This window comes from Capra hircus, chromosome 17 (genome assembly GCF_001704415.2).
Source record: "Capra hircus breed San Clemente chromosome 17, ASM170441v1, whole genome shotgun sequence".
NCBI lineage: Eukaryota > Metazoa > Chordata > Mammalia > Artiodactyla > Bovidae > Capra > Capra hircus.
The window spans coordinates 63,802,342-63,824,876 of record NC_030824.1 but is presented as its reverse complement, the minus strand read 5'-3'; the positions used below and the strand labels follow the sequence as shown (position 1 = coordinate 63,824,876).

General features: G+C 37.9%; 1 protein-coding gene across 1 annotated transcript in view; it reads left to right on the top strand.

Moving 5' to 3' along the window:
• Nucleotides 1–22,535, top strand: part of LRBA (LPS responsive beige-like anchor protein) — a 747,979-nt gene that overhangs the window by 238,505 nt on the left and 486,939 nt on the right. The gene's annotated exons all lie outside the window — the stretch shown is intronic.

Genomic DNA, 22,535 nt, shown 5'->3' with positions numbered 1-22,535 from the left:
TACGTTAAGGAAGAAAAAAGGAGGTTGGTCATTGGCAGTGAGAAAGTAAAATAATGGAGGGAATTTTTTTTTTTTTTTTTTTTTTACAAAGACTCTTTCTAATTCTTATTAGTATCTTAACGAAGTCTGAACTGCTGCCTTACTTATTTGGACATTTGACAATGCTATCGTTGCTTTTCTGCTAATTATCAGGAGTTGTTCTTAATGATATATGCTTGTTTCCTGTATCTTGAATGCGAAAGTGCTAGTAGCTTTGTCTTGTATGACTCCTTGTGACCCCATGTACCATAGCCCTCCCGGCTCCTCTGTCCATGGGATTTTCCAGGCAGGAATACTGCAGTGGGTTGCCATGCCCTCTGCACGGGATCTTCCTGACCCAGGAACCAAAGCTGTTGTGTCTTCCACATTGCAGGCAAGTTCTTTACTGTCTGAGCCACCAGAGAAGCGCTCTGGTCAGATTTGAATTTCTTATAGCTTGGTACTGAAACCTCTGGAACTGAGAACAAAACCACTCACAACTCAGTAATCACTATCAGAACCAACACTTGTAGCCCAATTTGACTTGTTTAAAAAATTTTCCAACTCTTACAGTAGACTGATTTTTAAAAAGTGGCTTTTATTTCTTTTAAATCCTTTGAATTTTGCTGAATTCAAACAGTAAACTTCACTTTTCTTCAACTTGCACTCTCTCTTCTTTTAATTTGGTTTCTTTCGTGATAGTCTGAAAAACGGCTCCCCAGAGTTATCCATGTCAAATCTCTGGAACCTGTGAATGTTACCTTATTTGGAAAAAGGATCTTTGTGTGACAGTGTTAAGGTTTTTGAGATGAGGGGATACTCCTGAATTATTTGGATGGCCACTGAATGTGCTACCCTAGGTAGCCTTATCAGACTCTGGGGAGATTAGAGGTAGGCACCCAGAGGAGGGAATACCAGACCACCGGACCTGCCTCCTGAGAAACCTGTATGCAAGTCAGGAAGCAACAGTTAGAGCTGGACATGGAACAACAGACTGGTTCCAAATAGGAAAAGGAGTACATCAAGGCTGTATATCGTCACCCTGCTTATTTAACTTTTATATGCGGAGTACATCATGAGAAACCCTGGGCTAGGTGAAGCACAGACTGGAATCAGGATGGCTGGGAGAAATATCAATAACTTCAGATATGTAGATGACACCACCCTTATGGAAGAAAGTGAAGAGGAACTAAAAAGCCACTTGAGGAAAGTGAAAGAGGAGAGTGAAAAAGTTGATTTAAAACCCAACATTCAGAAAACTAAGATCATGGCATCTGGTCCCATCACTTCCTGGCAAATAGATGGGGAAATAGTGGCAGGTTTATTTTTGGGGGCTCCGAAATCACTGTAGATGGTGATTGCAGCCATGAAATTAAAAAACACTTACTCCTTGGAAGAAAAGTTTATGACCAACCTAGACAGCATATTTAAAAGCAGAGACATTACTTTGCCAACAAAGGTTCATCTAGTCAAAGCTATGGTTTTTCCAGTAGTCATGTATATATATGAGAGTTGGAACATAAAGAAAGCTGAGTGGCGACGAATTGACGCTTTTGAACTGTAGTGTTGGAGAAGACTCTTCAGAGTCCCTTGGACTGCAAGTAGATCCAACCAGTCCATCCTGAAGGAAATCAGTCCTGAATATTCACTGGAAGGATGGATGTTGAAGCTGAAACTCCAATACTTTGGCCACCTGATGCAACGAACTGTCTCATTAGGAAAGACCCTGATGCGGGAAATTTGAAGATAGGAGGAGAAGGGGATGACAGAGGATGAGATGGTTAGATGGCATCACCGACTCAATGGACATTAGTGAGTAAACTCTGGGAGTTGGTGATGGACAAGGAGGCCTGGCCTGCTGCAGTCTATGGGTTTGCAAAGAGTCGAACACGTCTGAGCAACTGAACTGAAGTGAGCTGAACCCAAAGGAGGAGGCAGTGTGAGAACGAGGCAGCGCGAGGATGGAGCAGAGTGGCCACAAGCCAAGGGCTGCCCACAGCCGCTAGAAGCTGGGAAGAGGAGAGGAATAGGTTCTCCGGAAGCACGGCAACTGTTGATTTTGGCTCAGTGAAGCTCATTTTGGACTGCTGGCCTCTAGAACTGTGAGAGAACCGATTTCTAGTATTTTAAGCTACCAAATTTCTGATGATTTGTTGTGACAGCCACAACAAATGAGTAATCTATTTGGTGAGTGTTCTTGGTGCCACACTCACTCACCTAACAGTGTTAAATTAGGATCTGTTTAACAAACATTTGAATGTTTGTTATAAGGAAATTAAATCAGGTACTGCTGAGAACCCCAAGAGATAGACATCACTACCTATAAAGAATTTCACTGTAGTGGAGACGCATTCCAATTTGTGAAGTTACTGACCCAGAAAAAAAATCTAAATAAGCTAATATTGTATAGATTTCTAATGGAGATGAAATTAATATGAATATAATACTGCCAGCGAGATCCACCATTTGATTATGTTTTTAGTTATTTGTACAACAAAAGGATGTTTTTAAGTATTTCATGTCACTATTTTAGTTATGTTATAGGTCAGAATGACCCACATGGGTGATGTTTATCATAGTATATTTTAGGATTTTTTGCATTGAACTCAGAATTTATATGAACTAGTATCTCATTAGGTGCATTGATAAACATTTGAAAGAATTATGGAATCATTCTGTACTGAAAGGTTTTATTCCTCTTAAGGAAAGTCATTAAATGTACGATGATTGGCTATAGATTGTGGCTGTTGACAACTATAACGTGTTACTACAGCACATAATGTATGCATCTCAGATATAATAGCGTACTTTAAAATCAGGACCCAAAGCTTGATTGGTAGATGTAGTATGAGGTTTGGAAACATTAGATTCTGAACATATCATTTCGTAGCATAAACATAAATGATTCTTCATTTTCTGCTCTTGAATACTATTTTACAGTTATCTTTCATTTTATATAAAACTTTTAATACTGAAATGAACTCTCACTTTTTATTAACATGAGGAATTCACTCAATGAGTACACAGTATCAGTTTACAGTGGTCACTGTTGAAAGTGGAAGACTCCAAATGGTTAAACAGCAGGAGAGTTTTCTGCTTTTAGTTAAAAACTGCTGTTTTCTATATGCCGTATTTACTACATGTTTAATTCTTAATGTTGTGTGCTGTGGGATTGGGCATGCAAAAGTCAGCAGAAAGAGTTCTGGTTTTTACATCTAGAGCTATTACTTGCTGTACAATAATAAAGGCACTATTTTATTGGGTTACTTGTAATTAACTTCAGCACTAGGCATTCATATAAATCATTCGTAATCTGTTTTCTTTAGATTTTTATTCTTTTAAACTGGTTTAATGTACTTGCTTTCTGTTATCTTTTTACATATGGATGGAGGTTGTAATTGCTTTTCAGAATTAGGCTGTCAGAAACCAACATGTATGTGAATTCAAGGAATGATTGAGGCAAGCTAATGAATTTTATGTAACATTTTAGAGATTTGTTACTGAAGTATTCTCTAATAGTCTTTGTTTTGTTGAAGAATTCAGTAAATAACAGTTCTCAAGTTAAAAACTGTCTGTATATTCAGAAAGTTAAAATGATAGCAACTATTAATTAGAAAGTATATTTACTCTGTTTTTCAAATCCTGAGACAGCGAAGACATGAAATTTCTTTGAACTCTTGACTGTCACTTAATTGATATTCTTTTAATTTAAAAAATTTGGATCTTCATATACTTTCTATAGTGTTATCTACTAAATGCCATTTCATAGATTCGGTAGTAATTCATATGATCTTGTATTTACAACTTTTTATGATTATTAGTTTTAAATGGAATGAAAATGAAAAAGAGGCAGGCTTCTTGAATAAAAAAAAATGAGGCATCTAAAAAGAAACATACATATATATGGCTGAGTTTAAGTAACAGTATATGTTATTCAGAATTAATATTAGAAAACAAAACTTTGTCTCTAAAAATACCTTCATTTTATAAAAGTTTACAGTGATCTGTAGAAAGAATTTAGAGGTGTAAAGTAAATTTTATTCTCTCCCAGGTCACAAAAAACGTTAGGTGTATTGGGGTAGGAGATAGGGAGGCATGAAGGAAGCTGTTTGTATCCATGTCCTGAAAGTTGTGCTTTTAAAAACAATTCAGTTGCTAAATAGTTTTTATTGTAGCTGAGTCCATGAGATAGTTTAGAAAACTTTGAAAAAATAAGTAGCTGTTTTATATAGCTTTAATGGAAGTCTTTCATGTTTCCTCTCCAGCAGTCCCTAATGAACGAACACTCCTTGTAATTTCAGTGCAGGCTTTGAGATTCCCTAAAGACTTGACTTCAGACCTCAAAGGGCAGCATTGCCACATGTCTGGAGAACTGGAGTTGCCAGACTGACTGTGTCCTAATAGGACACATTTATATAGCTCCTGCATGTGAAACCCTGATATAAGCTTAATGATGATCATCTGTTGAGACCTTGTTGCTGGAAAGGGTTAGAGCAACTTTGGCACCTTTATTGAAATCAAGCTTTCTTTATTGATTAGTGAACCATCTTGATAATATTGTTGCCAGGTTGCAAGTTATTTGAAAGATCATAGTGGACTGAAGTATATATTTTTTTCTGAAAAGCTTAAAAACATTTTTACAGAAACTTGTAAATAAGTTAATTTTAAAGTATGCTTAAACATCACAGCAGGGAATTATCGGTTTTTTGATAGATTATTTACAAATAGTTTAAACTATACAGTAATCATAGTTCATTGCATGGTTATCTCCACTTTTTGGACTTTGAAACCCTTGCATTCTTTATTTTGTCAAGCCTATAAAAAGTTGTTTTCTCACTATTCTGTTCCTTGCACATAGTAAATATTCAAAAGTATTTGTTAAATAAACAATTATAGAAGTGAACCATTTGCTAATCCAACTTTAATAGAATTTCTCTTTCTTTTCTCTTTTTACCTTGTTGTTATCTGTATATATATTTTACTTATAAGCTAAACCATAATACTTGTATAAACTTGATGTACAGTTTTATGTATGTTCACAAAAATAATCGAAACCAAAGCTTTCCAAACGGCAGTATTTCATTTTGATATTTCACGTAATGATTAGTTCTACCCTTTAAAGAGACAGTGGAATAAAACCTGCTCTTTGCAGTTATGCTATATTCTTTCCTGTTATGTGGTTCCTCAAGTTTGTGTTGGATGTGCTGCTGAGAGAGTGCTGACACAAAGTGCAAACGCTGTTGAAAAGTTCTTGATAGTTTACTTTGAGCACTTAAGATTACTATATCTTGACTAGGAACTAGTTTTCTCTGGTTTTGACCTTTAGTCCCTGTGTATAATGTGGTTCTCAACTCTGGGTTAATACTTTCCCTTCCTCGTTTGAACTCTCCTCTGTGGCCTACTCCTTTGACAGTGTTTCTGACATCTACTTAGGTAATTGGATCTATACTCAATGAATTTGATTCGCCTTACAAAGGCATAAGTATATTTCATTGAAGAACACAATCCTTGAGGTCGCGAAACTGACGTGCTTCCTACTGCACAAAGAAGGCACGGAACACGAGCCTTTAAATTTTTAATTTTTCTTCAGGAAAATGAAGTAATTTGTTAGGAGTTTAGGTTTTGTTAATAAGTTATTCTTCCTTTTTTTTAGGTTAAATTATATTTCGATCCTTAGGTCAATAGTTTAAAAAATATTTTATTGCCAATAGCAATGAAGTTAAGTTTTATTTGATAGAATAAAAAATACTAACTTAAAAAAAATAAAATTCCTAATAGTTTCTGATGCATTTACATTTTCATAGTTTTGATTTCAGTATCTCTAAAACCTGAATGCTTGTTCTACTTTTTAGAGATATATTGCTATAGTTTTGCATAAATACCTATTGTCCATTTAGAAAAATGTGCATTTTATTTTGTATTTATTTACTATTCTTCATTTAGAACATGTGATTTTTGAATATAAAGTTTATTTTTTATCAAGGAAATATATTATTTCACAAATCTAAGAATAGGATAATACTTAAACTGAAAACAGCAGTCTCCTGCCTCAATTATTCTTTCTGTTGATTCTTACTTTCCGGAAGTAACTTTTCTCACGTTCAGATCTCTTGGCTGTTGTCTCTTAGTTACTTTCATATTTCTGAATGATAGCTATTTCTAGATTTTTCTGTTTTTAAACATTATCTTAACGTCTTTTATGGAACATGACTATTGAGTACTTACATTGCTCTCCCTTTACAGTTCACACACTCTCTTGTTTCCAGTGCAGTTATATGGTAGTGTTTACTTAAAACCATCCCTAGCATTACCATTTTTGTGACAATGGAAATATCCATGCAGACATACAAAAAATATACCATATTTACCCAACCACGTTGCTTCTCCTTCTTCCCTTCCACTTGTTTTTCTCTTTCTTTCTTTCTGCTGGAATTAATGGTTTCCTACTTTTTTTGTTTCTTTAAATTTCTTTGTAGCCACCACGAATTTATTTCTGAATTTTCTGCTGGAATCATAGAACTTCTACCAATGTAATGAACTCATTTGGTATCTCTTGGTTCAGTTCTTTTCCTTGGATATATATTGCTTGGAGTTCTCTATTGTCCTCTTCTCACCTGGATTGCTTACTCTTTAATTCTGTAGAAAGCTGTCACCTGGAGGCTTCTTTTATCATCAGCCTAGAAGTATCCTCTTCTCCACCTTATGCTTTCGTGTCTATATCCTATGACTCATAGTAGCCTTCTTTTTTGGAAGATGCACTGATTGAACATTTATTGATCACTTATTCTGTATGTGTTGGTCATTGTCCTAGCCTCAGAATATAGGATAGAATAAAGAGAGAGGCAAAAATAAACTCTAAGTGGCAGTAGTATGCCATGGAAAAATTAAAGCAAAACTGGGCTGGAGGATGACAGTGGGCGTCTCTGTATTAACGTTGATGAGGCATGTCCTTTGTAATTTCTTAAAAAAGAATACATGTAGAATATTTTAGAGCTTGCTTAGATGAAAATGTCTTTTTTAAACCATTATTGATCGCTTGTTGGGATATTAGTATTAGAGGCTGAAAGTTGTAATCTTTCTTACGATTTTTTCTCTGTGAGCTTTTATTATTTTGAAAATTGTTTATTACTGGTTGTACCTTGATGTGGGTGAATCTTTTAGAATCCACTGTCTTTGCTACTTTATATAAACTTTTTCAGCCTGCAAAAGTATATATTTGCGTTCAGAGAAAGTTTCTTAAATCATTTCTATGGGAATGTTTTTACTGTATTCTCATTTCTGTTTCTAGAACTACTCTTAGGTAGATGTTGAACTGGATTATCTAATTTTCATATTGTTCTCATCCTTCTTTCTTCATTTTATCTTAGTCTCCTGAGAGCCTTCTATCACATCTTCCAATAATTCTTTCAAAATTTTTATTTGAGATTATACTGTTAATTTCTGAGAGCATTTTCTTCTTTTCTGAGATTTGGAGGGGAGTTGGAAAGTGAGAGCTGGTTAATTTTTTTCCAGCTTGATCAGGCCATGAGGTGTCCAGATACTCGGTCAAACATTATTTGGAGACTTTCTGAATGAGGTTTACATGTAGAGTCCGTACACTGTGTGAAGCAGGTTGTGCTTCTTGATGTGGATCAGCCTCATGCAGTCAGTTGAAGGCCTGGCTGTAACACAAAGGCTGACCATACCCTGAGGAGAGAGAATTCTACTTGCTTGACTGCTTTGGAACTGAGATAACATTTTTTCCTGCCTTTGTCCTCAAACTGACAAAAAGTGACATGTTGTCACTTTTTGGATTTGGAGCCTGTTGCCCTTTAGACTGGAACCACACCATTGGTTTTCCGGATCTTTAGGCTTTTTGACTTGGATTAGAACTACACTATCAGCTCTCCTGGGTTTCCTGCTGACTCATTTTCTCTGCAGATCATGGGACTTGTCAGTCTCCATGATAGTGTGAGCCACTTTCTTAAATAAAGTATGAATCTCCATTCCGCTGGTTCTGTTTCTCTGGAGAACTCTTATTTTAAAATGATCCATTTACTTGTTTGGGCCGCCCTGGGTCTTTGTTGCTGTGTGGGCTTTCCTCTGGTTGCGGCTGGTAGGGGCCGCTGTCCAGGTGCAGCACGTGGGCTTCTCCCTGCTGGTTCTCTTCTGGGGCACAGACTCTGGGGTGTGCGGGCTTCAGTAGCTGTGGCGCATGGGCTGAGCAGTTGCGGTTCTGGGCTCTACAGGAAGGGCTCAGTAGTTGTGGCACACGGGTTTAGTTGCTCTGCGGTGTGTGGGATCATCCTGGACAAGGGATCAAACTCGTGTCCCCCACATTAGCAGGCAGGTTCCTTACCACTGAGTCACTAGGCAAGCCAGAACTCTTTAAACAACAAATTTTCTCTGTTGTGCAAAGACAGAGTTATCTGGCTCCTGAATGATCCTGGGCTTCAGTAAGAGTCCGTTTTACAACTTCAGCTCCAGTTCTTCTTAGAGATTAAAAGAGCTCCCAGGGCCTCTGATCATGGGCACTGATGGCTTGGAGAGCTCTCATACAAAGGCAGAGAGGTACCAGTGAATAAAAAATGTACCCCTGCCCTGAGTTTTACAACCAAGTTTTTATCTTTCTGATGGTAGCAATTGTACTTTTCTTCAGTCTGCCTCTTCCACCCCATTAATGTCTATTATTAATGTCTATTAATTAATATTGTCTATTATTAATAATTAAGAGTAATTTTTTTCCCTGCTTGTCTCTTTGGTGTCTCATTCATATAAGAGTCTTTCCTCTAATCACTGTTGACTGCTTGTGCTCATATTTAAGTGTGTTGTACAAATGTCTGCATGCGTATGTATGAGTTGTCTGCTAGTGATGAATGAACCTTAAATTTAATCATGGGTTCTCATTTTTCCCAGGGAACACTTCTCTAATATTGCTTGGTATCTCATGGTTTGGTAAGCATACTTTGAAGTTATTTTGTTTTTTTCAGTAAGGTTTTTTAAAGTGTTCAGAAGTTTACTCCTCTGGAAAGCAAACTTCCAGTCATTCAGCGTGGTGGGGATGGCCAGCAATATGGGGAGAGAAGTTCAGATGGTGTTTTTTTAATACCAGCTTTTATTCATTTAAACTCTTTTCATTCCTGCCCCTCAACCATCCTTATATATAATCAGTGTGTCAGTTCTTATCTTTTCTAGGGGTTCTACAACAAGCATTTGTCTGCTGCTTCAATTTACTTCCCTCCAGACTATAGGGAAATTTTTATTTTACTGTTTCTTTTTTTCTTTCTTTTAAAAATTAATTTATTTTTTGTTGAAGGATAATTGCTGTACAGAGTTTTGCTGTTTTCTGTCAAACCTCAACATGAACCAGCCATAGGTATACATATATCCCCTCTCTTTTGAACCTCCTCCCATCTCCCTCCCCACCCCACCCTCTAGGTTGATACAGAGCCCCTGTTTGAGTTTCCTGAGCCATACAGCAAATTCCTGCTGGCTATCTATTATATGTATGGTAATGTAGGTTTCCATGTTAGTCTTTCCATGCATCTCACCCTCTCCTCCCCTCCCCATGTCCATAAATCTGTTCTCTATGTCTGTTTCTCCATTGTTTCCCTATAAATACATTCTCCAGTACCATTTGTCTAGATTCTGTATATACGCATTAGAATACGGTATTTCTCTTTCTCTTTCTGACTCACTTCACTCTGTATAATAGGTTCTAGGTTCATCCATCTCGTCAGAACTGACTCAAATGTGTTCCTTTTTATGGCCGAGTACTATTCCATTGTGTATATGTACCACAGCTTCTCTATCCATCCATCTGTTGACGGGCATCTAAGTTGCTGCTTTGTTCTAGCTATTGTAAATAGTGCTGCAGTGAACAATGGGATACATGTGTCTTTTTCAATTTTGGTTACCTCAGGGTATGTACCTAGGAGTGGGATTGCTGAGTCATATGGTGGTTTTATTTAGTTCTTTAAGGAATCTCCCTATTGTCTTCCATAGTGGCTGTATCAATTTACATTTCCACCAACAGTGCAAGAGCATTCCCTTTTCTGCACACCCTTTCCAGCATTTATTGTTCCCAGACTTTTTGATAAGGGCCATTCTACCGGTGTGAGGTGATATCTCATTGTAGTTTTGATTTGCATTTCTCTAATAATGAGCAATGTTGAGCATCTTTTCATTTGTTTGTTAGGCATCTGTATGTCTTTGGAGAAATGTCTGTTTAGGTCTTTCCTTCACTTTTTGATTAGGTTGTTTGTTTTTCTGATATTAAGTTGTATGAGCTGATTGTATATTTTGGAAATTAATCGTTTGTTAGTTGTTTCATTTGCTATTATTTTCTCCCACTCTGAGGGTTGTCTTTTCACCTCGCTTATTGTTTCCTTTGCTGTGCAAAAGCTTTTAAGTTTAATCAGGTGCCACTTGTTTACTTTTGTTTTTATTTCCATTACTCTAGGAGGTGGGTCATAGAGGATCTTGCTTTGATTTATGTCATCGAGTGTTCTGCCTATGTTTTCCTCTAACAGTTTTATATTTTCTGGTTTTACATTTAAGTTTTTAATCCATTTTGAGTTTATCTTTGTGTATGGTGTTAGGAAGTATTCTAATTTCGTTCTTTTACATGTAGCTGTCCAGTTTTCCCAGCACCATTTATTGAAGAGGCTGTCTTTGCCCCATTGTATATTCTTGCATCCTTTGTCAAAAATAAGGTACCCATAGGTACATGGGTTTATTTCTGGGCTTTCTGTCTTGTTCCACTGGTCTATATTTCTGTTTTTGTGCCAGTACCATACTGCCTTGATGACTGTAGCTTTTCCTATAATCTGAAGTCAGTAAGATTGATTCCTTCAGCTCCAGTCTTCTTTCTCAAGACTGCTTTGGCTATTTGGGATCTTTTGTGTTTCCATATGAATTGTGAAATTCTTTGTTCTAGTTCTGTGAAAAATGCCTATTGGTAATTTGATAGGGATCATATTGAATCTGTAGATTGCATTTGGTAGTATAGTCATTTTCACAATATCGATTCTTTCTACCCAGGAACATGGAATATCTCTCTGTCTGTTTATGTTGTCTTCGATTTCCTTCATTAGTATCTTATAATTTTCTGTATACAGTTCTTTTGTCTCCTTAGGTAAGTATATTCCTAGATATCTAATTCTTTCTGTTGCAATGGTAAATGGGATTGATTCCTTAATTTCTCTTTCTGATTTTTCATAGCTAGTATATAGAAAAACAAGTGATATCTGTGTATTGATTTTGTAGGCTGCAACTTTGCTAAACTCACTGATTAGCTCTAGTAATTTTCTGATACTGTCTTCAAACAGAGCTTTACTTCTATTCTGATCTGGGTTTCTTTTATTTTTCTTTTCTGATGGCTGTAGCTGGGACTTCCAGAACTCAGTTCAGTTCAGTTCAGTTCAGTTGCTCAGTCATGTCCGACTCTTTGAGACCCCGTGAACAGCAGCACACCAGGCCTCCCTGTCCATCACCAACTCCCGGAGTCCACCCAACCTATGTCCATTGAGTTGGCGATGCCATCCAACCATCTCATCCTCTGTCGTCCCCTTCTCCTCCTGCCCTAAATCTTTCCCAGCATCAGGGCCTTTTCCAATGATTCAGGCCTTCGAATCAGGTGGCCAAACTATTGGAGTTTTCAACTTCAACATCAGTCCTTCCAGTGAACATCCAGGACTGATCTCCTTTAGGATTGATGGGTTTGATCTCCTTGCAGCCCAAGGGACTCTCAAGAGTCTTCTCCAACACCACAGTTCAAAAGCATCAATTCTTCGGTGCTCAGCTTTCTTTATAGTCCAACTCTCACATCCATACATTACCACTGGAAAAACCATGGCTTTGACAAGATGGAGCTTTGTTGGCAAAGTAATGTCTCTGCTTTTTAATATGCTGTATAGGTTGGTCATAACTTTCCTTCCAAGGAGTAAGCGTCTTTTAATTTCATTGCTGCAGTCACCATCTGCAGTGATTTTGGAGCCCCCAAAATAAAGTCTGACAAGGTTTCCACTGTTTCCCCATCTGTTTCCCATGAAGTGATGGGACCAGATGCCATGATCTTCGTTTTCTGAGTGTTGAGCTTTGAGCCCACTTTTTCACTCTCCTCTTTCATTTTCATCAAGAGGCTCTTTAGTTCTTCACTTTCTGCCATAAGGGTGGTGTCATCTGCATATCTGAGGTTATTGATATTTTTCCTGGCAGTCTTGATTCCAGCTTGTGCTTCTTCCAGCCCAGCGTTTCTCATGATGTACTCTGCATATAAAACTTAAATAAGCAGGGTGATAATATACAGCCGTGACATACTCCTTTTCCTATTTGGAACCAGTCTGTTGTTCCATGTCCAGTTCTAACTGTTGCTTCCTGACCTACATACAGATTTCTCAAGAGGCAAGTCAGATGGTCTGGTATTCCCATCTCTTTCAGAATTTCCCACAATTTATTGTAATCCACACAGTCAGAGGCTTTGGTGTAGTCAATAAAGCAGAAATAGATTTTTTTTGGAACTCTCTTGCTTTCTTGATGATCCAGTGGATGTTGGCAATTTGATCTCTGGTTCCTCTGCCTTTTCTAAATCCAGCTTGAATATCTGGAAGTTCATGGTTCATGTATTGCTGAAGCCTGGCTTGGAGAATTATAAGCATTACTTGACTAGTGTGTGAGATGAGTGCAATTGTGTGGTAGTTTGAGCATTCTTTGGCATTGCCTTTCTTTGGGATTGGAATGAAAACTGACCTTTTACAGTCCTGTGGCCACTGCTGAGTTTTCCAAATTTGTTGGCATATTGAGTACAGCACTTTCACAGCATCATCCTTCAGGATTTGAAATAGCTCAACTGGAATTCCATCACCTCCACTAGCTTTGTTTGTAGTGATGCTTTCTAAAGCCCACTTGACTTCACATTCCAAGATGTCTGACTCTAGGTGAGTGATCACCCCATTGTGGTTATCTGGGTTGTGAAGATCTGTTTTGTATAGTTGTTCTGTGTATTCTTGCCACCTCTTTTTAATATCTTCTGCTTCTGTTAGGTCCATACCATTTCTGTCGTTTATCGAGCCCATCTTTGCATGAAACGTTCCCTTGGTATCTCTAATTTTCTTGAAGAGATCTCTAGTCTTTCCCATTCTGTTGTTTTCCTCTATTTCTTTTCATTGATCACTGAAGAAGGCTTTCTTATCTCTTCTTGCTATTCTTTGGAACTCTGCATTCAGATGCTTATATCTTTCCTTTTCCCCTTTGCTTTTCACTTCCCTTCTTTTCACAGCTATTTGTAAGGCCTCCTCAGACAGCCATTTTGCTTTTTTGCATTTCTTTTTCTTGGGGATGGTCTTGATTCCCATCTTCTGTACAATGTCATGAACCTCCATCCATAGTTCATGAGGCACTCTGTATCAGATCTAGTCCCTTAAATATATTTCTCACTTCCACTGTATAGTCATAAGGGATTTGATTTAGGTCATACCTGAATAGTCTAGTGATTTTCTCCACTTTCTTCAAATTCAGTTTATTCAACTCTGTTGAATAAAAGTGGCAAAAGTGTAGACCCTTGTCTTGTTCCTGATTTTTAGGGGGAATACTTTCAGTTTTTCACCATTGAGAATAATGTTTGCTGTAGGCTTATCATATATGGCCTTTACTGTGTTGAGGTAGGCTCCTTCTGTGCCTGCTTTCTGGAGAGTTTTTATCATAAATGGGTGTTGAATTTTGTGAAGGCCTTTTTCTACAACTATTGAGATTATCATATGGTTTTTATCTTTCAATTTGTTAATATGGTGTATCACATTGATTGATTTGCATACACTCATGAATCCTTGCATCCCTAGTATAAACCCAGCTTGATCATGGTGTGTCAGCTTTTTGATGTGTTTCTGAATTTTGTTTGCTAAAATTTTCTTGAGGATTTTTTCATCTATGTCCATCAGTGATATTGACTGGTAGTCTTTTTTGTGTTGTGTTTGTCTGGTTTTGGTATCAGGGTGATCGTGGGCGCATACAATGAATTTGAAAGTGTTTCTTCCTCTGCAATTTTTTGAAAGAATTTTAGAAAGATAGGCCTTAGCTCTTCTCTAAATGTTTGATAAAATTCTCCTGTGAAGCCATCTGGTCTTGGGCTTCTGTTTTTTGGGAGTTTTTTTTAATCACAGCTTCAATTTCAGTGCTTGTAACTGGTTGTTCATAGTTTGTTTGTTCCTGGTTCAGTCTTGAAGATTGAACTTTTCTAAGAATTTGTCCATTTCTTCCAGGTTATCTGTTTTGTTGCCTTATAGTTTTTCGTAATCGTTTCTTGTAATCCTTTGTATTTCTGCATTGTCTGCTGTAACCTCTCCTTTTTCATTTCTAATTTTGTTGATTTGATTCTTCTCTTTTTTTCTTGATGAGTCTGGCTAAAGGTCTGTCAGTTTTTTTAACTTCTCAAAGAACCAGCTTTTAGTTTTATTAATCTTTACTATTGTTCCTTTCATTTCTTTTTCATTTATTTCTGATTAAATCTTTATGATTTCTTTCCTTCCTAATTTTTGAATTTTTTTGTTCTCCTTTTTCCAGTTGTTTTAGATATAAAGTTGGGTTGTTTATTCGATGTTTTTCTTGTTTCTTGAGGTAGGATTTTATTGCTATGAACTTCCCTCTTAGAACTGCTTTTGCTGCATCCCATAGGTTTTGAAGTGTCCTGTTTTCATTGTCATTTGTTTCTAGAAATTTTTTTATTTCCCTTTTGATTTCTTCAGTATCCTGTTGATTATTTAGAAATGTGTTGTTTAATCTCCATGTGTTTGTGTTTCTTACAGTTTTTGTCTTGTAATTGATATCTAGTCTGATAGCATTGTGGTTGGAGAAGATGCTTGATGTGATTTCAATTTTCTTAAATTTACTGAGGTTTGATTTGTGATCCAAGATGTGGTCTATCCTGGAGAATGTTCCATGTGCACTTGAGAAGAAGGTGTATTGTTCTTCATTTGGATGGAATGTCTTGAAGATATCAGTGAGATCCATCTCATCTGTTATTTAAGACTTGTGTTTCCTTATTAATTTTGTGTTTTGATTATCTGTCCGTTGGTGGGAGTGGGGCGTTAAAGTCTCCTACTATTACTGTGTTACTGTCAGTTTCTCCTTGTATGTCTGTTAGTGATTGTCTTATGTATTGAGGTGCTTCTATGTTGGGTGCATAGATATTTGCGATTGTTATGTCTTCCTCTTGGACTTATCCCTTGACCATTATGTAGTGTCCCTCCTTATCTTTATTTTAATGTCTATTTTGTCTGACATGAAGATTACTACTCCACCTCTCTTTTGCTTTTATTTGCATGGAATATATTTTTCCACCCTCTCACTTTCAGTCTATATGTCTCTTTTTGTGGTTGTTGTCTAGATGAGGCGTCCTGCACAGGGTGCTACTGGTGGTTGGGTGATACTGGATCTTATATTCAGGTGGTTTCCTTTGTGTGAGTTCTCACTATTTGATACTCCCTACGGTTAGTTCTCTGGTAATCTAGGGTCTTAAAGACAGTGTTCCCATTCCAAAGGCTCAGGTCTTAATCTCTGGTCAGGAATGAAGATTCCACAAGTAGTTTATTATGGCATTTAGTGAGATTAAAGCAAATATCCAGCAACGAGAAACCAATGATGAACCCCAGACAAATGGCAGTGACAAAATCAGGCAAATAATAATTACACATATATATATACACCCTTGAGCAAAGTCAAAACAGTCCAAAAATAAAGTATAGTAGATTGACTGGTGAACAAAGGAAATAAAAAATTGTATATCCCAGTTAAGAACAAAACTAAGTTAAGCACAAACTGGAAAACAAAACTAAACCAAGATGGCAAATGGGGAATAAAAAATGAAAACAAACAAACAGATATGTTGAGAGGAAAGGAAAGAATAGATGTGTAAAGTTCAACTGAGGTAGATGCAGAAGATTCATATACATTAAAGATTAACTGCAAGGTGAAAGGAACAGTAGGAAAGGCAAACAAAGGAATAAATGTAGAGAAGAGTAATAGATTTTTTAAAATTAAAATTTTAAATAAGAGAGAAAAAAATACGGAAGACTAAAGAAAAAAGGAAAACTCCACAGAACCGCAGTATCCTAATGTAGAGGCAGAGGTTTCTAACAACAGTCAAAAGTGTGACTGAATATACACACTTACATAGACTCTCGTAAGCAAAATCTAAACAGTCCAACAAAAATAAAGTACAGTAGATTGACCTGGTGAAGGAAGAAAACCAAACATTGTATGTACCAGAGCGAAACTAACTGAAGCACAAACTGGAAAACAAAACTAAAGCAAGGCGCCAACTGAGGAATAAAGCAATGAAAATAAAACTAACAAATATGCTGAGAGGAAAAGAGAGAGAGAAAAGAAAGAAAGAATATATAGGCCACGTTAAATAGAGGTAGATAAAGAAGCTTTATATATGGTAAAGATTAACTGGAAGGGAAAAGGATTGTAGGAAAAGCAAACAAAGGAATAAATAGAAAAAATAATAATAGGTTTAAAAACTTAAAAATTAAAAAAAGAAGAAAACTCTACAGAACTGCAAAAGCCCAATGTAGAAGCAGAGGTTTATGACAACAATAAAAAGTGTGAGGGAAAAAAAAAAAGCTCAAAGGCTTAATTGGATTTCTTAGTGCCAATAAAATCGACAGCTGCAACAAGAGGGGGGAAAAAAAGAAAAAAAAAAATCCAAAAGAATCTGCAGAATAAGTTAAAAAATAAGAATAATCGATGTTTTTCTTGAGTCACTGCTGTGAGAGTCCTTTCCCTCGCTGGGAGTCAGTCCACCTCACCTCCCTAGGATGCCCTCCAACACTGTGCTGATCACTGGACCTGCTGTGGGGGCAGCTCAGATTCTAATCTGGTCCTACCCCTGTGTGTTCTTGCCTCTAATGCCCAGAGCTATCAGAGCTAGTGCGTTTTCTTTTGTGGGAGCTCTCAATAGCCTGTTTTATTTTCCATAGACACAGAGTCTGCTTAGTTGATCATGTGGATTTAATCTGCAGCTTGCGCAGCTGGTGGGGAGGTTTGGGTCTTCTTCCTTACACTGCCCCTGGGTTTCAGTTGTGGTTTTATTTCCACCTCTACATGTCGGTTGTCTCCTGGGGTTTAGCTTCTGAGGCTGCCCTGGAGGGCTTGGGTTTACCTTCCGTGAGGGCCAGGTGTGGAGGTGGTGCAGCTGCTTGGGGTCACAGGGGTTCTGGCAGCACCAGATACTCAGGGAGGTTGGCAGCTAGGGTAGCAGGAAATACAGAGCTCTAGAAGGGGATGGCAACCAGTATAGGCCAGTATGCTCCAGTATTCTTGCGTGGAGAAAACCTGCTCTCTGACAGAGAAGCCTGGCAGGCCACAATCTACAGGGTCGCAAAGAGTCAGACACAACCAAAGCGACTCTGTGTGGATAGACATGAGGCTATTTTTGCCTGTGGTAGCTCTGCCCCAGTGAGAGTTGAGAGTGAAGGTGTTGCAGCTGCCTGGCTTGCGGGGACCGTGGCGGCGCCATGTGTGCAGGGACATGGACTGCCTCTGCCTCAGGAGTTATGGCCCTAGCAGAGTCTTTTTTCGGAGAAGGCAATGGCACCCCACTCCGGTACTCTTGCCTGGGAAATCCCACGGACAGAGGAGCCTTGTAGGCTGTAGTCCATGTGGTCGATAAGAGTCGGACACGGCTGAGTGACTTCACTTTCACTTTTTACTTTCATGCATTGGAGAAGGAAATGGCAACCCACTCCAGTGTTCTTGCTTGGAGAATCCCAGGGACGGGGGAGCCTGGGCGGCTGCCATCTCTGGGGTCGCACAGAGTCGAACATGACTGAAGCAACTTAGCAGCAGCAGCAGTCTTTTTTTGAGCCTCTTGTACCTTGTGATCAGAGGGCCCCTTTAGCCAGTCGTTCCCAGTAGCTTCACCTGTTCAGGTACTTAGAGGGCTCCTTTGCCTGGGGTCCTTCTCTGTTGTTTGGCTTGTCAGGCACATAGAGGGCCCGCCCCCCCCGCCGCCACTGGGGTCCTGCTCTGAAGATTGGCACATCAGGCACTTAAAGGGGCACCCTGGGTGGGTCCTACTCTGTATTTTGGTGTCAGTCGCTGAAAGATGCACCCTGGCTGGGTCCTGCTCTGTTGTTCAGTATGTCAGGCATCTGATGGATCAGCCTCTCTATTGCTCAGCTGCCCATGCTGGCCTGTGGGGAGAGAGGCTATGGTGACGGCTCCACCCCCTAGCGTTACTCAGCAGTATGGCCTTGCTTCCATGGCTGCCTGGTTTCCTCCACCAGCATTTCCCACCACAATCTCCTCCCTGACATCCTCTCAATCCGTCTCTCCGCAGTCAACAGCAGCCCTCTCCCTGGGATTGCTTCATAATCCCTTAACCCCAGCTCCCAGCCACTGCGCCTTCCATGAGACTGGTGTTCCTGTCTGTGGTATGTATGGCTGCAAGGCCTGATTCTCATTCCATTTAGGCTGCCACAGATGCTGTTTCACTCTCAGCCTTAAGTGTTTCTCCTCTGTCTCAGACAGTTGCCCCGATGTGGGGATCAGACCCCTGCTTCAGTTTCCCCACACACTGAGGGCAGGTCCAGTCCTAACACTCCTGTTTTCCCCCTAGTTCCTTCGTCCTACCAAGTTCTGTGTGGTTCTGCATGCTGTTTTCCTCTGGTCAGGTCCTCCTGTCGGCTCTCAGCTGGTGTTCTGCGTGCACGTCTGTGTCTGAAGGTGTGTTCCTGATGTATCCGTGTAGAGAGATGTATTCCACGTCCACCTCCTCCTCCCCCGTCTTGTTCTCCCTCTTTGCTGTGTCTCGTTACTGTTGTCCCCTCTTTATTGTCTTTGTCCTTATTGTTTCCTCTGTTTAACCAAAGGCTCTCATTTTATACCTTTTTTATTTTAAGAGTAAAAGATAGTTGGGTGATTTTCTAGTCCACTAGAATAAAAATTTGATACTACATTTAGTGTCAATGTTGATGGTTTGACCAGAAAAGATTGTATCATGAAGTATATGTACTTGATCTTATTGATCTGTAGTCCTGCTTTTAGTTGCTTTAGAACATGCTAATGTTTGGCAGTTAGACATTTAGAATTTAGGCAAATTCATGTGCTGTGTTCAAGACACTAAAATATATTGTAGGAGGTTCTCAAATTTATAGGAAACTGTTAAGTTCACTTTCAGGAATTTAGTTATATTAAAATAACATTATAAATTATGGCACATTTATTGGTGCCCTTTCCTGTATTTATTTGTTAATGTTAGGGAGTCACAGAAGTAGTTTAGTTAATGGAGTCTTTTATTCCCCATCCCAAGTTTGGTAGACTTTTACCACCGAAAACACATGTTTGAGAATTGGTGTAACTCTGTTGAATAGATTTCGCTAATATACATTATCCTGTTGTTGTTGTTATTGTGTGACTAAGAGCATTACTAAGCTAAGAGTATATTTTAGTAAAAATTGACTAGTCACCAGTTGTGGCCCTAGGAAGTGATAGTCAATTAAATACAGCTTAGAACAGGTATGAAATTATTGACTCCGTTGTGTTTTGAGTCCTTCCTCTCCAAAGTGCTGAAATGTGTTTTAAAATTACTTAGTTGCATTAGTGGTTGGATTTGAGGCTTTTAACATGTTTTTCATCAATACCTCTGGGAGAAGAATAACCAAGACCTTTAAATGTATGGTGCATTTTACATCACTATGTAATTATAAATATTATGATGAAATATTGAAATGATCATGAAAGATGATAACCATTAAGCTTTTCTTTCAGCTGTTAAAGCTCACTAAAAGTTATATTGAGCTGTGGTTTATGAAATTGTTTTGACTAACACCTTCTTTAATAATTGTGTTAGAAGTGGAGAAAAATGCTTTAGGAGAGCATGAATCTTCTTTTCAGTTTTCAGATTGTTGATGGTGTTTTAGTATAGAGAAAATTTGTTGGCTTTGACTATCACCTGGGTTTATTTTTAAAAAAAAATTTTCCTTTTCTTATGGGCTGCAGGTTTTTTTTACCTGAGTTACGAGTTCCTATCAGTATGTATTTATGTACCTGGTGTGTCATAGTTTATTAAGTGTTAGATAATTTATAATTAGGAGTGAATTATAAACAAATTAAAATTCTGATATCTTTGAGAATTGTGAGGTTTTATAACTACTCCAAGTGTAGATAAGAATTTGTATTTTCACTTCATTTCTCATTTTGTCTAAATTTTTTCAGTTGTTGGAAAAGTTTTATTCCAGGTGAATAGATAGCCCTTTATACAAGTAAACTAATAGGAATTTATAGATGATGATTGGGAAAACAAGAATCCAAATGTATTAGCAGTCATAAATATGTTTCTGAGCTTTTGTAAGAAAAATTGGACTCTTCCAGTTCTGTGTATATCCTCATGTCTAATTTGTTTCTAATTTAAAAGGAAAAAAAATAGTTTGACATACTTGAGGTCATAAATTTTTTAAATGATAATTTTTTATGGTTATACTAACTTGAACTAGTTTTCTATTGGACCTAAACCATGCTGTTTGAAATCTTTGTGACATTTGAATGAGACACTTTCTGCTTTTACATTATAAGTAAAAGTCGATCTGTATTACGTAAGTGTAAATAAAACGATGGTTACCTGTATGCTGAAAATTTGAGTCTCTCCACTGTTACCTATTTTTTTCATGTGGAGTTGGAGTTTGGTATGACTTACAAAAATCCCTACCTGTTGCAGTTTTAAATCAGACAAAACAGATTTGAGGAAAGTGATAGATACTTTTAAAAATAAAATGTCTGGTCTAGAGAATTATATATGGGGTAATCTCTTGCCTTTCTTCCTAATTGCTTTTTTTCTAGGAAGAAGAGTACCTATTTTCTTTTCAGTGTATTTAGCTTCCTTTTTGAAATTTTTCTCTCAAGTAAATGATGTATAGGAAAATGCAGTTAATTTAAGATTTTACCTCCGTATACTCAGGTGCTGTGTCAGATTTTCACGTGGTTGCTGCGAGTGCTCTGCTGGGTGTAAGAGCTGAGGAGTGAGCATGTGCTTCTGTTCTTGACAGGCGCATCCCTTAAGGCGTTACCATCCCTTCTGATTCCCTGCTGTCTATCAGCAGACGTCACAGCCGTGTTTCCCTCTTCCCCTCAGAGCCTCAGCTGCTTGTACATCTTCCTGTAATTTTCCGCGTTTTCCGAGGGCATGAGTTCCTCTGCTGCTATTTAAGTCCACCCACCATTTGGTCTGTCCGTCTGCTCTCCCTGCGAGTTCCTAGCTTTAGTCCGCTCCTCGAGCCTTGGTGCCGCCCTGTGCTCAGGCTCGGAAGTGAGGTGTGGGTTTCCGGGCCAGGGTCAAAAACTTACCTGCAGTTTCTGCTTTTTTCTCTCTTCTCCCTGTTTCTGAGAAGAGTGGAGGGTCTCACACATCTTCTTCTCCCAGAGATTTATTTCTTCTTGGGGTTCGGTTGCTTTCCTTTGTACTAACTGTTTACTTCATTTTGCTGGAAAGAAAAAGATTTTAAGTTAGATGGGTATTCTGTTTATCCTTCACTTGGTTTACCTCAGTGAAATAAAGATGTTTGTTTATTTTGTTGTTTCAGTAGGCTGGCAGTAGTGAATTTTAAGAGTGTATATTGTGGACTTATGAGCCACTAATTTGTAGGTGTTTGTAAGTTACTGAATCATAGAATAATATAGCCTCAAGAATTTTTGAAAGAGTATCAAAGACCTACAGATGTAGAGTGATCTTTCTGTGGACATAGCCTGTTAATGTCCTAGTTGATCTGAGAGCATAAATCTCATGACTTCTTGTTCCTTAAGAACACAGTACATTTCCTGGTCTTTCCTCAACAACACACTGCTTTATCTTCTTTCTTAGTCTTAGCCCATTACTGTCCTCAAATGTCTAAATGCCTTTATATCTACTTCTTATCTGCTGTATATGTTCTGTGGGTATCTTCTTGCTTACGCTATTCATGAAGTAGATCTCTGTAACAAAATTATGGCAAACAGCCATTTCAGTTCTGAGAGCAAGCTCAGGTTTTTCAAAACTTAAAGTAATACAAAATTGGGGATAAAAATGAGAAAGTAGTGGATTCATGTCAATGTATGGCAAAACCAATACAGTATTGTAAAATAAAATAAAGTAAAAATAAAAAAATAAAAAAAAAGAAAGTAGATGAGACAGGATGAAGTTTAGAAAAATTAGAACTTGGAATAATATAGGATATGAAATTAGATAGTGTTAAAAACCCTTTAAAGGTATTAGATTCAGAAAATGTGAACACTGGTTGTGGTAACAGTGCTAAGGTCCCAGGGTGTCTTGTTTTGGCATTTATAAAAGAACAAAAAAAGATTAGTTGAGTAATATTATGTAGGTGGACTATAAGGCTCCTTAGTTTTCAGAAACAAAAGGATTATATATGTCTCGCTGTTTTTAAAAAAATGCTCACATGCATGTATGCACTGGCATTTCTCAAATCTGGCTTTATTCCAGTTTATGTGGCCCCAGTCCTGTTGGATTGTTGCTTATTTTATATCTGTTTTGAGAGAAGGATTAA